The 15,151-nt window shown below is 44.5% G+C and overlaps 15 non-coding genes across 15 annotated transcripts; 6 read left to right on the top strand and 9 right to left on the bottom strand.

Annotated features, from left to right (window-relative positions):
* Positions 1 to 2,048: 2,048 nt before the first annotated feature.
* On the top strand, positions 2,049 to 2,120 carry trnae-cuc (transfer RNA glutamic acid (anticodon CUC)). The gene has a single exon. It is a non-coding gene; the product is annotated as a tRNA-Glu (tRNA).
* A 396-nt stretch (positions 2,121 to 2,516) lies between these two features.
* Positions 2,517 to 2,588, bottom strand: trnae-uuc (transfer RNA glutamic acid (anticodon UUC)). Its single transcript has one exon. It is a non-coding gene; the product is annotated as a tRNA-Glu (tRNA).
* Positions 2,589 to 3,812: 1,224 nt separating this feature from the next.
* trnar-acg (transfer RNA arginine (anticodon ACG)) lies at positions 3,813 to 3,885 on the bottom strand. Its single transcript has one exon. It is a non-coding gene; the product is annotated as a tRNA-Arg (tRNA).
* Positions 3,886 to 4,039: 154 nt separating this feature from the next.
* Positions 4,040 to 4,111, top strand: trnae-cuc (transfer RNA glutamic acid (anticodon CUC)). The gene has a single exon. It is a non-coding gene; the product is annotated as a tRNA-Glu (tRNA).
* A 397-nt stretch (positions 4,112 to 4,508) lies between these two features.
* trnae-uuc (transfer RNA glutamic acid (anticodon UUC)) lies at positions 4,509 to 4,580 on the bottom strand. Its single transcript has one exon. It is a non-coding gene; the product is annotated as a tRNA-Glu (tRNA).
* Positions 4,581 to 6,086: 1,506 nt separating this feature from the next.
* Positions 6,087 to 6,158, top strand: trnae-cuc (transfer RNA glutamic acid (anticodon CUC)). Its single transcript has one exon. It is a non-coding gene; the product is annotated as a tRNA-Glu (tRNA).
* Positions 6,159 to 6,555: 397 nt separating this feature from the next.
* Positions 6,556 to 6,627, bottom strand: trnae-uuc (transfer RNA glutamic acid (anticodon UUC)). The gene has a single exon. It is a non-coding gene; the product is annotated as a tRNA-Glu (tRNA).
* A 1,224-nt stretch (positions 6,628 to 7,851) lies between these two features.
* Positions 7,852 to 7,924, bottom strand: trnar-acg (transfer RNA arginine (anticodon ACG)). The gene has a single exon. It is a non-coding gene; the product is annotated as a tRNA-Arg (tRNA).
* Positions 7,925 to 8,086: 162 nt separating this feature from the next.
* On the top strand, positions 8,087 to 8,158 carry trnae-cuc (transfer RNA glutamic acid (anticodon CUC)). The gene has a single exon. It is a non-coding gene; the product is annotated as a tRNA-Glu (tRNA).
* A 397-nt stretch (positions 8,159 to 8,555) lies between these two features.
* Positions 8,556 to 8,627, bottom strand: trnae-uuc (transfer RNA glutamic acid (anticodon UUC)). Its single transcript has one exon. It is a non-coding gene; the product is annotated as a tRNA-Glu (tRNA).
* A 1,506-nt stretch (positions 8,628 to 10,133) lies between these two features.
* Positions 10,134 to 10,205, top strand: trnae-cuc (transfer RNA glutamic acid (anticodon CUC)). Its single transcript has one exon. It is a non-coding gene; the product is annotated as a tRNA-Glu (tRNA).
* A 397-nt stretch (positions 10,206 to 10,602) lies between these two features.
* On the bottom strand, positions 10,603 to 10,674 carry trnae-uuc (transfer RNA glutamic acid (anticodon UUC)). Its single transcript has one exon. It is a non-coding gene; the product is annotated as a tRNA-Glu (tRNA).
* Positions 10,675 to 11,898: 1,224 nt separating this feature from the next.
* Positions 11,899 to 11,971, bottom strand: trnar-acg (transfer RNA arginine (anticodon ACG)). The gene has a single exon. It is a non-coding gene; the product is annotated as a tRNA-Arg (tRNA).
* Positions 11,972 to 12,117: 146 nt separating this feature from the next.
* trnae-cuc (transfer RNA glutamic acid (anticodon CUC)) lies at positions 12,118 to 12,189 on the top strand. Its single transcript has one exon. It is a non-coding gene; the product is annotated as a tRNA-Glu (tRNA).
* Positions 12,190 to 12,508: 319 nt separating this feature from the next.
* Positions 12,509 to 12,580, bottom strand: trnae-uuc (transfer RNA glutamic acid (anticodon UUC)). The gene has a single exon. It is a non-coding gene; the product is annotated as a tRNA-Glu (tRNA).
* Positions 12,581 to 15,151: the final 2,571 nt, after the last annotated feature.

The raw sequence follows: 15,151 nt of genomic DNA, 5'->3' as shown, positions 1-15,151 counted from the left end.
CAACTAATAATTTATGTTGTAATCAGGCTAAGTTTGAACTTAACAGGCTACAGGAAGATAAGCTAGTCATGAAGGTGTCAGGTTTTAGGTGATATTTCAGCCAGTTTCAGATGTATTATATATATTTTATATAAAAAATGTGTAGACCCTATGTTTACTAAGCGTAACATACGTTTTGCTGCTCTCCACACCTGGGGCCACAATCTTCTTAGTGGCCCTGAATCGTCCCTGTTTTAGGTTGGTTTGGTTAAGTGGTGGGTAAATGGTCTTTTTCTTGTCATACTCCCCCAATGCCTGCCATAGGGAGATGATCTTGATGCACTCTTCTCCCGGCAAAGCCAGACGGTGGTCTCTGAGGCTAACCAAAAACTCTGCCAAGTCCTGCACGGCTCCATACCCCTCAATATTATCAGGTCCAACGTAATCCTAAAATGAAAGATAATTTAGGAACTTTTGATAGCATCAGTGAATACAAATATTCACATGAAAGCACATCCAATGTAACCCAGATTATGCTTACACACATGTAAATGTACATAAAAAATAAACTGGACCCTTACATCATGTGAAGTGTTCTCTTCCAATGTTGGACGATCCGTTTCTGCAGATAATCGGTCCACTGTGGCAACATTAAAAAGGTAAATATTTATTTTAAATTTGTATTTATGCCTTTCAATGTGATAAATACAAATTTATAGTTAGTGTGATAACAAATACGAAACCTTTATGAATACTTTAGTAAAACTCACAGCTATGTGCTCCAGGAAAGAGTTCTAGATTTGATTCAGCGTGCAGTGAGCTGCTGACAGGAGATGACACTGATGATGGAGGGACCACAAACAGTGATGACGTGGGGCTGGTTGCTGGAGGAGTTGGAAATGATGCTGCAGATGCTGCAGACACTGATGCTTGTGAAGAGGCAGCAGGTGTCCGTTCAGTGTCAAAGGTGGGGACAGTGATGTCCTGAAACTCCTCAAGTTCAGCATAACCTTCATCCACCTCTATACCAACCTCAGTAGTCTCTGACTCTTCAATGGCCAACTTGTAGTCCTGCAGAACTTTACCAGTTTGCTGGTAAAGATATTCCACTCCAATAAGCTCACCTTTAAAATAGTAAAACATTGACAATTAGATAATATACCACAATATTATATTATAACTCAGTTCCTCAGTTTCCTTTGCAAATCATTAGCTAAAGATTAATTAAAGCTGACAACTGGAAGTTGAAGTGCATAGCTTTGGCCACTGTAGTAATTAACATATACATTTAAATCATTAGTTAATATAATGTTATTACTCAACTTATACATTAAAGTACATTTGACTGGTAACAATTTATTTATTACTTAATCTATTAATCATATAGAATGTTTATTAGTTGCTGATGTAGTAATCATTAATAAATGGTTTAAGTTAGTCCTTCATGAGTTTACATTAACTCGTGATTATCTGTGCATTCTTGAAGCATGAATTAATGCATATTTGTGCACCAGTATTGTAATTTTATTGATAAAAGACTCACTTACATTGCAAATGTTGTTTAGAAGTTAATCGATGACCGTTATCTTCTTCTTCTTCACCATAGACAGTAAAAGTGATCCTTAAATCTCCGGTAGTTTTTAATGTTATCAATTGATCTACTTACTACGAAGAATCGCGGATGAGGAACGGGCGCTGATTGGCAAATTCGCGGTTGCGATACGAGCGCTGATTGGCAAATTCGCGGTTGCGATACGAGCGCTGATTGGCAAATTCGCGGTTGCGATACGAGCGCTGATTGGCTAAAATATAAGTTTCAAGGTTGCAGCCGGGTACGTGATTGGCTGTCATAACAAAGAATAACCACGACCTAAAGGTGACATGGAGCGCCACTGGCCCACCATTAGTAAAGACCCCCGATTGTTACAGACTTGTTGGTTTTCGATGTGACGGTGGCAAGCATTGATGTCTGCTCATTCTCACCTTGTTATCAGGAGAACAGACTACCAGCCCTCCAGCCCACCAGCCCACCAGCGCACCAGCCCACGAGCCCACGAGCCCTCCATCCCTCCCTGGTGGTCTAGTGGTTAGGATTCGGCGCTCTCACCGCCGCGGCCCGGGTTCGATTCCCGGTCAGGGAAAGGTCTTTTGCCTTCCAATTGTGGACTGCGAATTCAAGCTCTGCTGACAGCTGTGAGAAAGCCAGCTCCAAGCCAAAACATTGGTGGGAACATGAAAAAAACACCTCCTTCGAGCCGGAGTTGAACCAGCGACCTAAGGATGGCCAACACTCCAACCTACGATCCTCCGCTCTACCAGCTGAGCTATCGAAGGGGCTAAGGGCTTGTCAGAACCTCGACATATCAGGGTTCTGTAGCTCTACTGCTGGCCAAAAAGTCACTTCTGGTGCAGGAAGATTTGCTGGATCAGAACCTCGACATATCAGGGTTCTGTAGCTCTACTGTTGGCCAAAAAGTCACTTCTGGTGCAGGAAGATTTGCTGGATTTTTGAGGAGGGAAGCAAAAAGGAGCATGCATTCCCATACCGGGAGTTGAACCCGGGCCGCCTGGGTGAAAACCAGGAATCCTAACCGCTAGACCATATGGGATTTGGACACTTTAAACTGGCCATGGGCTTCTGGCGCACTTTCCATACATGTGGTCAGCGTGGGCGCAGGACCTTGTAGTGGCCTGTTGCTTTAGTTCTGTGACTGTAACAATGTGATAATAATTTGGCAAAACAAGAATTATCCAAAAGGACGGTTTTCTGAATTATATAGTGTTGTATGCATTCAGGGAATCTGTTTTTTCACTCAACCCGGGGGTTCAGTGTATTTGGGCAGATTCCTGTGATTGCAGAATTGATTCCTCAAACTGGTAATTAAGCTCTTGTCCAAGTGAAAATACTCGTGTCATCCATTTGAAAACACACACGGCAACCTTTATCTAGAGGAAAAACTGGAGTCAACCCCTGGCTGCGTACGAGAAAACCAGGAATCCTAACTGCTAGACCATATGGGAACTGGCCAGCTTTAACTGGCCACAAGCTTGTGGGCCACTTTCCATAAATGTGGCCAGTGTGGGCGCAGGGTTTTGTAGTGGCCTGTTGCTTTTGGTGTGTGACTGTAACAATGTGATAATAATTTGGCAATACAAGAATCATCCGAAGGGACGGTTTACTGAAATATATAGTGTTGCATGCATTCAAGGGACATGTTTGTTGACTCACACATGGTTCAGTATTTTGGCCAGAATCCTGTGATTGCTGAATTTATACCTCGAACTGGTAATTAAGGTCTTGTCCAGGTGAAAATACTTGTGTCATGCATCTGAAAACACACATGGCAACCGTTATCTAGAGGAAAAACTGCCTATCGTCGGTCTGTCAAGGTACAAAACTGACATGTTGTGAGGTTAATAATGAAAGTGAGACCAACTTTTAATCCGCAAAATTGCTGATTATTCGCTCGTTCAGTTTAATGCAGATTACAAATTATTCTCAATGCCCAGGTGGCAATTAGTGATAAGGCTTCAAAATGGCAAGCCTGTGACATCAAAACCACATGGCATTGCACCCTTCAAAGTAGTAAAGCGGTTACAGAGTAGCGATGAAATTGTTCATTCTAGAATCAACTGGCCCACCAGCCTGCATTTTGTGAGACGAATGGCAATACCAAAGCATGTCCGTGTCTCCCCTAGACATCGGAATGGGTGTGCAGAATGTGCCTTTTTTTGGAAAAAATAGAAGAATGCCTAGAGAGTTGCCTTTTCTTTTGGACTTTGGAGAAAAAAAACACAACAACAAAATAAGCCGGAGAAAAGCAAGCACAGAGCGAGCCAGCCAGGAGTCGAACCTAGAATCTTCTGATCCGTAGTCAGACGCGTTATCCATTGCGCCACTGGCCCACCATTAGTAGAGACCCCCGATTGTTACAGACTTGTTGGTTTTCGATGTGACGGTGGCAAGCATTGATGTCTGCTCATTCTCACCTTGTTATCAGGAGAACATACTACCAGCCCACCAGCCCACCAGCCCTCCAGCCCACCAGCCCACCATCCCTCCCTGGTGGTCTAGTGGTTAGGATTCGGCGCTCTCACCGCCGCGGCCCGGGTTCGATTCCCGGTCAGGGAAAGCTCTTTTGCCTTCCAATTGTGGACTGCGAATTCAAGCTCTGCTGACAGCTGTGAGAAAGCCAGCTCCAAACCAAAAAATTGGTGGGAACATGAAAAAAAACACCTCCTTCGAGCCGGAGTTGAACCAGCGACCTAAGGATGGCCAACACTCCAACCTACAGTCCTCCGCTCTACCAGCTGAGCTATCGAAGGGGCTAAGGGCTAGTCAGAACCTCGACATATCAGGGTTCTGTAGCTCTACTGCTGGCCAAAAAGTCACTTCTGGTGCAGGAAGATTTGCTGGATCAGAACCTCGACATATCAGGGTTCTGTAGCTCTACTGTTGGCCAAAAAGTCACTTCTGGTGCAGGAAGATTTGCTGGATTTTTGAGGAGGGAAGCAAAAAGGAGCATGCATTCCCATACCGGGAGTTGAACCCGGGCCGCCTGGGTGAAAACCAGGAATCCTAACCGCTAGACCATATGGGATTTGGACACTTTAAACTGGCCATGGGCTTCTGGCGCACTTTCCATACATGTGGTCAGCGTGGGCGCAGGACCTTGTAGTGGCCTGTTGCTTTAGTTCTGTGACTGTAACAATGTGATAATAATTTGGCAAAACAAGAATTATCCAAAAGGACGGTTTTCTGAATTATATAGTGTTGTATGCATTCAGGGAATCTGTTTTTTCACTCAACCCGGGGGTTCAGTGTATTTGGGCAGATTCCTGTGATTGCAGAATTGATTCCTCAAACTGGTAATTAAGCTCTTGTCCAAGTGAAAATACTCGAGTCATCCATTTGAAAACACACACGGCAACCTTTATCTAGAGGAAAAACTGGAGTCAACCCCTGGCTGCGTACGAGAAAACCAGGAATCCTAACTGCTAGACCATATGGGAACTGGCCAGCTTTAACTGGCCACAAGCTTGTGGGCCACTTTCCATAAATGTGGCCAGTGTGGGCGCAGGGTTTTGTAGTGGCCTGTTGCTTTTGGTGTGTGACTGTAACAATGTGATAATAATTTGCCAATACAAGAATCATCCGAAGGGACGGTTTACTGAAATATATAGTGTTGCATGCATTCAAGGGACATGTTTGTTGACTCACACATGGTTCAGTTTTTTGGCCAGAATCCTGTGATTGCTGAATTTATACCTCGAACTGGTAATTAAGGTCTTGTCCAGGTGAAAATACTTGTGTCATGCATCTGAAAACACACACGGCAACCGTTATCTAGAGGAAAAACTGCCTATCGTCGGTCTGTCAAGGTACAAAACTGACATGTTGTGAGGTTAATAATGAAAGTGAGACCAACTTTTAATCCGCAAAATTGCTGATTATTCGCTCGTTCAGTTTAATGCAGATTACAAATTATTCTCAATGTCCAGGTGGCAATTAGTGATAAGGCTTCAAAATGGCAAGCCTGTGACATCAAAACCAAATGGCATTGCACCCTTCAAAGTAGTAAAGCGGTTACAGAGTAGCGATGAAATTGTTCATTCTAAAATCAACTGGCCCACCAGCCTGCATTTTGTGAGACGAATGGCAATACCAAAGCATGTCCGTGTCTCCCCTAGACATCGGAATGGGTGTGCAGAATGTGCCTTTTTTGGAAAAAATAGAAGAATGCCTAGAGAGTTGCCTTTTCTTTTGGACTTTGGAGAAAAAAAACACAACAACAAAATAAGCCGGAGAAAAACAAACACAGAGCGATCCAGCCAGGAGTCAAACCTAGAATCTTCTGATCCTTAGTCAGACGCGTTATCCATTGCGCCACTGGCCCACCAATACTAAAGACCTCCGATTGTTACAGACTTGTTGGTTTTCGATGTGACGGTGGCAAGCATTGATGTCTGCTCATTCTCACCTTGTTATCAGGAGAACAGACTACCAGCCCTCCAGCCCACCAGCCCACCAGCCCTCCAGCCCTCCAGCCCACCAGCCCACCAGCCCTCCAGCCCACCAGCCCACCAGCCCTCCAGCCCACCAGCCCTCCCTGGTGGTCTAGTGGTTAGGATTCGGCGCTCTCACCGCCGCGGCCCGGGTTCGATTCCCGGTCAGGGAAAGCTCTTTTGCCTTCCAATTGTGGACTGCGAATTCAAGCTCTGCTGACAGCTGTGAGAAAGCCAGCTCCAAACCAAAAAATTGGTGGGAACATGAAAAAAAACACCTCCTTCGAGCCAGAGTTGAACCAGCGACCTAAGGATGGCCAACACTCCAACCTACAGTCCTCCGCTCTACCAGCTGAGCTATCGAAGGGGCTAAGATCTAGTCAGAACCTCGACATATCAGGGTTCTGTAGCTCTACTGCTGGCCAAAAAGTCACTTCTGGTGCAGGAAGATTTGCTGGATCAGAACCTCGACATATCAGGGTTCTGTAGCTCTACTGCTGGCCAAAAAGTCACTTCTGGTGCAGGAAGATTTGCTGGATTTTTGAGGAGGGAAGCAAAAAGGAGCATGCATTCCCATACCGGGAGTTGAACCCGGGCCGCCTGGGTGAAAACCAGGAATCCTAACCGCTAGACCATATGGGATTTGGACAATTTAAACTGGCCATGGGCTTCTGGCGCACTTTCCATACATGTGGTCAGCGTGGGCGCAGGACCTTGTAGTGGCCTGTTGCTTTAGTTCTGTGACTGTAACAATGTGATACTAATTTGGCAAAACAAGAATTATCCAAAAGGACGGTTTTCTGAATTATATAGTGTTGTATGCATTCAGGGAATCTGTTTTTTCACTCAACCCGGGGGTTCAGTGTATTTGGGCAGATTCCTGTGATTGCAGAATTGATTCCTCAAACTGGTAATTAAGCTCTTGTCCAAGTGAAAATACTCGTGTCATCCATTTGAAAACACACACGGCAACCTTTATCTAGAGGAAAAACTGGAGTCAACCCCTGGCTGCGTACGAGAAAACCAGGAATCCTAACTGCTAGACCATATGGGAACTGGCCAGCTTTAACTGGCCACAAGCTTGTGGGCCACTTTCCATAAATGTGGCCAGTGTGGGCGCAGGGTTTTGTAGTGGCCTGTTGCTTTTGGTGTGTGACTGTAACAATGTGATAATAATTTGGCAATACAAGAATCATCCGAAGGGACGGTTTACTGAAATATATAGTGTTGCATGCATTCAAGGGACATGTTTGTTGACTCACACATGGTTCAGTTTTTTGGCCAGAATCCTGTGATTGCTGAATTTATACCTCGAACTGGTAATTAAGGTCTTGTCCAGGTGAAAATACTTGTGTCATGCATCTGAAAACACACATGGCAACCGTTATCTAGAGGAAAAACTGCCTATCGTCGGTCTGTCAAGGTACAAAACTGACATGTTGTGAGGTTAATAATGAAAGTGAGACCAACTTTTAATCCGCAAAATTGCTGATTATTCGCTCGTTCAGTTTAATGCAGATTACAAATTATTCTCAATGCCCAGGTGGCAATTAGTGATAAGGCTTCAAAATGGCAAGCCTGTGACATCAAAACCACATGGCATTGCACCCTTCAAAGTAGTAAAGCGGTTACAGAGTAGCGATGAAATTGTTCATTCTAGAATCAACTGGCCCACCAGCCTGCATTTTGTGAGACGAATGGCAATACCAAAGCATGTCCGTGTCTCCCCTAGACATCGGAATGGGTGTGCAGAATGTGCCTTTTTTTGGAAAAAATAGAAGAATGCCTAGAGAGTTGCCTTTTCTTTTGGACTTTGGAGAAAAAAAACACAACAACAAAATAAGCCGGAGAAAAGCAAGCACAGAGCGAGCCAGCCAGGAGTCGAACCTAGAATCTTCTGATCCGTAGTCAGACGCGTTATCCATTGCGCCACTGGCCCACCATTAGTAGAGACCCCCGATTGTTACAGACTTGTTGGTTTTCGATGTGACGGTGGCAAGCATTGATGTCTGCTCATTCTCACCTTGTTATCAGGAGAACATACTACCAGCCCACCAGCCCACCAGCCCACCAGCCCTCCAGCCCACCAGCCCACCATCCCTCCCTGGTGGTCTAGTGGTTAGGATTCGGCGCTCTCACCGCCGCGGCCCGGGTTCGATTCCCGGTCAGGGAAAGCTCTTTTGCCTTCCAATTGTGGACTGCGAATTCAAGCTCTGCTGACAGCTGTGAGAAAGCCAGCTCCAAACCAAAAAATTGGTGGGAACATGAAAAAAAACACCTCCTTCGAGCCGGAGTTGAACCAGCGACCTAAGGATGGCCAACACTCCAACCTACAGTCCTCCGCTCTACCAGCTGAGCTATCGAAGGGGCTAAGGGCTAGTCAGAACCTCGACATATCAGGGTTCTGTAGCTCTACTGCTGGCCAAAAAGTCACTTCTGGTGCAGGAAGATTTGCTGGATCAGAACCTCGACATATCAGGGTTCTGTAGCTCTACTGTTGGCCAAAAAGTCACTTCTGGTGCAGGAAGATTTGCTGGATTTTTGAGGAGGGAAGCAAAAAGGAGCATGCATTCCCATACCGGGAGTTGAACCCGGGCCGCCTGGGTGAAAACCAGGAATCCTAACCGCTAGACCATATGGGATTTGGACACTTTAAACTGGCCATGGGCTTCTGGCGCACTTTCCATACATGTGGTCAGCGTGGGCGCAGGACCTTGTAGTGGCCTGTTGCTTTAGTTCTGTGACTGTAACAATGTGATAATAATTTGGCAAAACAAGAATTATCCAAAAGGACGGTTTTCTGAATTATATAGTGTTGTATGCATTCAGGGAATCTGTTTTTTCACTCAACCCGGGGGTTCAGTGTATTTGGGCAGATTCCTGTGATTGCAGAATTGATTCCTCAAACTGGTAATTAAGCTCTTGTCCAAGTGAAAATACTCGAGTCATCCATTTGAAAACACACACGGCAACCTTTATCTAGAGGAAAAACTGGAGTCAACCCCTGGCTGCGTACGAGAAAACCAGGAATCCTAACTGCTAGACCATATGGGAACTGGCCAGCTTTAACTGGCCACAAGCTTGTGGGCCACTTTCCATAAATGTGGCCAGTGTGGGCGCAGGGTTTTGTAGTGGCCTGTTGCTTTTGGTGTGTGACTGTAACAATGTGATAATAATTTGCCAATACAAGAATCATCCGAAGGGACGGTTTACTGAAATATATAGTGTTGCATGCATTCAAGGGACATGTTTGTTGACTCACACATGGTTCAGTTTTTTGGCCAGAATCCTGTGATTGCTGAATTTATACCTCGAACTGGTAATTAAGGTCTTGTCCAGGTGAAAATACTTGTGTCATGCATCTGAAAACACACACGGCAACCGTTATCTAGAGGAAAAACTGCCTATCGTCGGTCTGTCAAGGTACAAAACTGACATGTTGTGAGGTTAATAATGAAAGTGAGACCAACTTTTAATCCGCAAAATTGCTGATTATTCGCTCGTTCAGTTTAATGCAGATTACAAATTATTCTCAATGTCCAGGTGGCAATTAGTGATAAGGCTTCAAAATGGCAAGCCTGTGACATCAAAACCAAATGGCATTGCACCCTTCAAAGTAGTAAAGCGGTTACAGAGTAGCGATGAAATTGTTCATTCTAAAATCAACTGGCCCACCAGCCTGCATTTTGTGAGACGAATGGCAATACCAAAGCATGTCCGTGTCTCCCCTAGACATCGGAATGGGTGTGCAGAATGTGCCTTTTTTGGAAAAAATAGAAGAATGCCTAGAGAGTTGCCTTTTCTTTTGGACTTTGGAGAAAAAAAACACAACAACAAAATAAGCCGGAGAAAAACAAACACAGAGCGATCCAGCCAGGAGTCAAACCTAGAATCTTCTGATCCTTAGTCAGACGCGTTATCCATTGCGCCACTGGCCCACCAATACTAAAGACCTCCGATTGTTACAGACTTGTTGGTTTTCGATGTGACGGTGGCAAGCATTGATGTCTGCTCATTCTCACCTTGTTATCAGGAGAACAGACTACCAGCCCTCCAGCCCACCAGCCCACCAGCCCTCCAGCCCTCCAGCCCACCAGCCCACCAGCCCTCCAGCCCACCAGCCCACCAGCCCTCCAGCCCACCAGCCCTCCCTGGTGGTCTAGTGGTTAGGATTCGGCGCTCTCACCGCCGCGGCCCGGGTTCGATTCCCGGTCAGGGAAAGCTCTTTTGCCTTCCAATTGTGGACTGCGAATTCAAGCTCTGCTGACAGCTGTGAGAAAGCCAGCTCCAAACCAAAAAATTGGTGGGAACATGAAAAAAAACACCTCCTTCGAGCCAGAGTTGAACCAGCGACCTAAGGATGGCCAACACTCCAACCTACAGTCCTCCGCTCTACCAGCTGAGCTATCGAAGGGGCTAAGATCTAGTCAGAACCTCGACATATCAGGGTTCTGTAGCTCTACTGCTGGCCAAAAAGTCACTTCTGGTGCAGGAAGATTTGCTGGATCAGAACCTCGACATATCAGGGTTCTGTAGCTCTACTGCTGGCCAAAAAGTCACTTCTGGTGCAGGAAGATTTGCTGGATTTTTGAGGAGGGAAGCAAAAAGGAGCATGCATTCCCATACCGGGAGTTGAACCCGGGCCGCCTGGGTGAAAACCAGGAATCCTAACCGCTAGACCATATGGGATTTGGACAATTTAAACTGGCCATGGGCTTCTGGCGCACTTTCCATACATGTGGTCAGCGTGGGCGCAGGACCTTGTAGTGGCCTGTTGCTTTAGTTCTGTGACTGTAACAATGTGATACTAATTTGGCAAAACAAGAATTATCCAAAAGGACGGTTTTCTGAATTATATAGTGTTGTATGCATTCAGGGAATCTGTTTTTTCACTCAACCCGGGGGTTCAGTGTATTTGGGCAGATTCCTGTGATTGCAGAATTGATTCCTCAAACTGGTAATTAAGCTCTTGTCCAAGTGAAAATACTCGTGTCATCCATTTGAAAACACACACGGCAACCTTTATCTAGAGGAAAAACTGGAGTCAACCCCTGGCTGCGTACGAGAAAACCAGGAATCCTAACTGCTAGACCATATGGGAACTGGCCAGCTTTAACTGGCCACAAGCTTGTGGGCCACTTTCCATAAATGTGGCCAGTGTGGGCGCAGGGTTTTGTAGTGGCCTGTTGCTTTTGGTGTGTGACTGTAACAATGTGATAATAATTTGGCAATACAAGAATCATCCGAAGGGACGGTTTACTGAAATATATAGTGTTGCATGCATTCAAGGGACATGTTTGTTGACTCACACATGGTTCAGTTTTTTGGCCAGAATCCTGTGATTGCTGAATTTATACCTCGAACTGGTAATTAAGGTCTTGTCCAGGTGAAAATACTTGTGTCATGCATCTGAAAACACACATGGCAACCGTTATCTAGAGGAAAAACTGCCTATCGTCGGTCTGTCAAGGTACAAAACTGACATGTTGTGAGGTTAATAATGAAAGTGAGACCAACTTTTAATCCGCAAAATTGCTGATTATTCGCTCGTTCAGTTTAATGCAGATTACAAATTATTCTCAATGCCCAGGTGGCAATTAGTGATAAGGCTTCAAAATGGCAAGCCTGTGACATCAAAACCACATGGCATTGCACCCTTCAAAGTAGTAAAGCGGTTACAGAGTAGCGATGAAATTGTTCATTCTAGAATCAACTGGCCCACCAGCCTGCATTTTGTGAGACGAATGACAATACCAAAGCATGTCCGTGTCTCCCCTAGACATCGGAATGGGTGTGCAGAATGTGCCTTTTTTTGGAAAAAATAGAAGAATGCCTAGAGAGTTGCCTTTTCTTTTGGACTTTGGAGAAAAAAAACACAACAACAAAATAAGCCGTAGAAAAACAAGCACAGAGCGAGCCAGCCAGGAGTCGAACCTAGAATCTTCTGATCCGTAGTCAGACGCGTTATCCATTGCGCCACTGGCCCACCAGTAGTAGAGACCCCCGATTGTTACAGACTTGTTGGTTTTCGATGTGACGGTGGCAAGCATTGATGTCTGCTCATTCTCACCTTGTTATCAGGAGAACATACTACCAGCCCACCAGCCCACCAGCCCTCCAGCCCACCATCCCTCCCTGGTGGTCTAGTGGTTAGGATTCGGCGCTCTCACCGCCGCGGCCCGGGTTCGATTCCCGGTCAGGGAAAGCTCTTTTGCCTTCCAATTGTGGACTGCGAATTCAAGCTCTGCTGACAGCTGTGAGAAAGCCAGCTCCAAACCAAAAAATTGGTGGGAACATGAAAAAAAAACACCTCCTTCGAGCCGGAGTTGAACCAGCGACCTAAGGATGGCCAACACTCCAACCTACAGTCCTCCGCTCTACCAGCTGAGCTATCGAAGGGGCTAAGGGCTAGTCAGAACCTCGACATATCAGGGTTCTGTAGCTCTACTGCTGGCCAAAAAGTCACTTCTGGTGCAGGAAGATTTGCTGGATTTTTGAGGAGGGAAGCAAAATGGAGCATGCATTCCCATACCGGGAGTTGAACCCGGGCCGCCTGGGTGAAAACCAGGAATCCTAACCGCTAGACCATATGGGATTTGGACACTTTAAACTGGCCATGGGCTTCTGGCGCACTTTCCATACATGTGGTCAGCGTGGGCGCAGGACCTTGTAGTGGCCTGTTGCTTTAGTTCTGTGACTGTAACAATGTGATAATAATTTGGCAAAACAAGAATTATCCAAAAGGACGGTTTTCTGAATTATATAGTGTTGTATGCATTCAGGGAATCTGTTTTTTCACTCAACCCGGGGGTTCAGTGTATTTGGGCAGATTCCTGTGATTGCAGAATTGATTCCTCAAACTGGTAATTAAGCTCTTGTCCAAGTGAAAATACTCGTGTCATCCATTTGAAAACACACACGGCAACCTTTATCTAGAGGAAAAACTGGAGTCAACCCCTGGCTGCGTACGAGAAAACCAGGAATCCTAACTGCTAGACCATATGGGAACTGGCCAGCTTTAACTGGCCACAAGCTTGTGGGCCACTTTCCATAAATGTGGCCAGTGTGGGCGCAGGGTTTTGTAGTGGCCTGTTGCTTTTGGTGTGTGACTGTAACAATGTGATAATAATTTGGCAATACAAGAATCATCCGAAGGGACGGTTTACTGAAATATATAGTGTTGCATGCATTCAAGGGACATGTTTGTTGACTCACACATGGTTCAGTTTTTTGGCCAGAATCCTGTGATTGCTGAATTTATACCTCGAACTGGTAATTAAGGTCTTGTCCAGGTGAAAATACTTGTGTCATGCATCTGAAAACACACACGGCAACCGTTATCTAGAGGAAAAACTGCCTATCGTCGGTCTGTCAAGGTACAAAACTGACATGTTGTGAGGTTAATAATGAAAGTGAGACCAACTTTTAATCCGCAAAATTGCTGATTATTCGCTCGTTCAGTTTAATGCAGATTACAAATTATTCTCAATGTCCAGGTGGCAATTAGTGATAAGGCTTCAAAATGGCAAGCCTGTGACATCAAAACCACATGGCATTGCACCCTTCAAAGTAGTAAAGCGGTTACAGAGTAGCGATGAAATTGTTCATTCTAGAATCAACTGGCCCACCAGCCTGCATTTTGTGAGACGAATGGCAATACCAAAGCATGTCCGTGTCTCCCCTAGACATCGGAATGGGTGTGCAGAATGTGCCTTTTTTGGAAAAAATAGAAGAATGCCTAGAGAGTTGCCTTTTCTTTTGGACTTTGGAGAAAAAAAACACAACAACAAAATAAGCCGGAGAAAAACAAACACAGAGCGAGCCAGCCAGGAGTCAAACCTAGAATCTTCTGATCCGTAGTCAGACGCGTTATCCATTGTGCCAAGGCCGGCGCCCATTAGTCGAGGTAAAGATCCTAAAAGACGCACAGGTACGCGAGTTCGCGGCCCGCTCCGACCAGTGATGTAATTCCTAGAATGTGTTCGTTTTGACGCTGCTGATGCACGCGTGCGTAATCATCATTATCCCCCGTAATTTAATCGAACGTAAATTCGTACCCCGCACTTTAATTTGGGAACTTTCCAGGGTAAACAAACACGTTATGTACGTTTCATTCATACCGGACGCCGGAGGGCGCTCTCTCGCATTAACTCCAAAACGGACTCGTAGAAGCACCAACTTGTGACCACTATGTGACGCACGCTACAGGAAATACCTTATATGGACAAAGGCATCCAGCTGGATAAAAAAAGCCGAAATTATTTGACAGATAAAACGTGACTATTCATTGCAAAAATACATGATTTGTGTTTTTGTGCATTTTCATAACAAAATACATGAATAACGCAGCGCTTACTGACACTTTTTTTTTCAGTATAATATATTATTTTTACAGTATAACATTATATTATATTATTATATGTTCTGACTTATTCTGGAAGTCCCTGTTTCTTTGTGTGTGTGTTTTACTGTTATGTAATACTGGAATACTTAAAAACATGGTTTTTTTTTTGCAAACTACAATTACAGTGAGAAATAGGCACAAAAACATTGTGAGTGCAAAGATTAACAACCCTTTTTATTTGCAAATATAAAGTCATTATATAAAATTATAACAACAGTGCAAATATATATACATTTACAAATATTGTGAGAATACAAATAGGAACAATAACAATAGTGTGAGGGCAAATATTAACAACCCTTTTAATCTGCATATATATTTTAAAGCCAATAAAACATTTAGAACAGTAATGCAATTTTGTACAGTATACACCAAAAATGTTTACCACAATAATAAAATTTGTACATATCAGTGTAAAAACCAAAACAAACATTTGCAGTGCAATTTTGACATCAGACTAAGAAAATAATAAGAATTAATAGTAAACAAAGACAAACATTTACCACAGTAGTGCAATTATGACATATTTGCTTAAAAAAAAAAAGTAAATAAAAAAATAGTTTTTACCACTGTAGTGGACTTTTCATATATTAGCCAAAATAATAATAAAAAACATAAACATACCGTTTATATTATATATCTATCTTGGATGTGCTTGTAAGCACATGCTACCACAGTGAAGCGGGACACCCTCATTCCATCACAGCGCACTGCGTTTGGGTAGAGAGCACAGAGCCTTGTGAAAATGGCCTTCGGTTGCAG

Source organism: Carassius gibelio, chromosome A11 (assembly GCF_023724105.1).
Source record: "Carassius gibelio isolate Cgi1373 ecotype wild population from Czech Republic chromosome A11, carGib1.2-hapl.c, whole genome shotgun sequence".
Taxonomy (NCBI): Eukaryota; Metazoa; Chordata; class Actinopteri; order Cypriniformes; family Cyprinidae; genus Carassius; species Carassius gibelio.
Note: the sequence above shows the minus strand (reverse complement) of the source record. Positions and strands in the feature narration are given on the sequence as shown.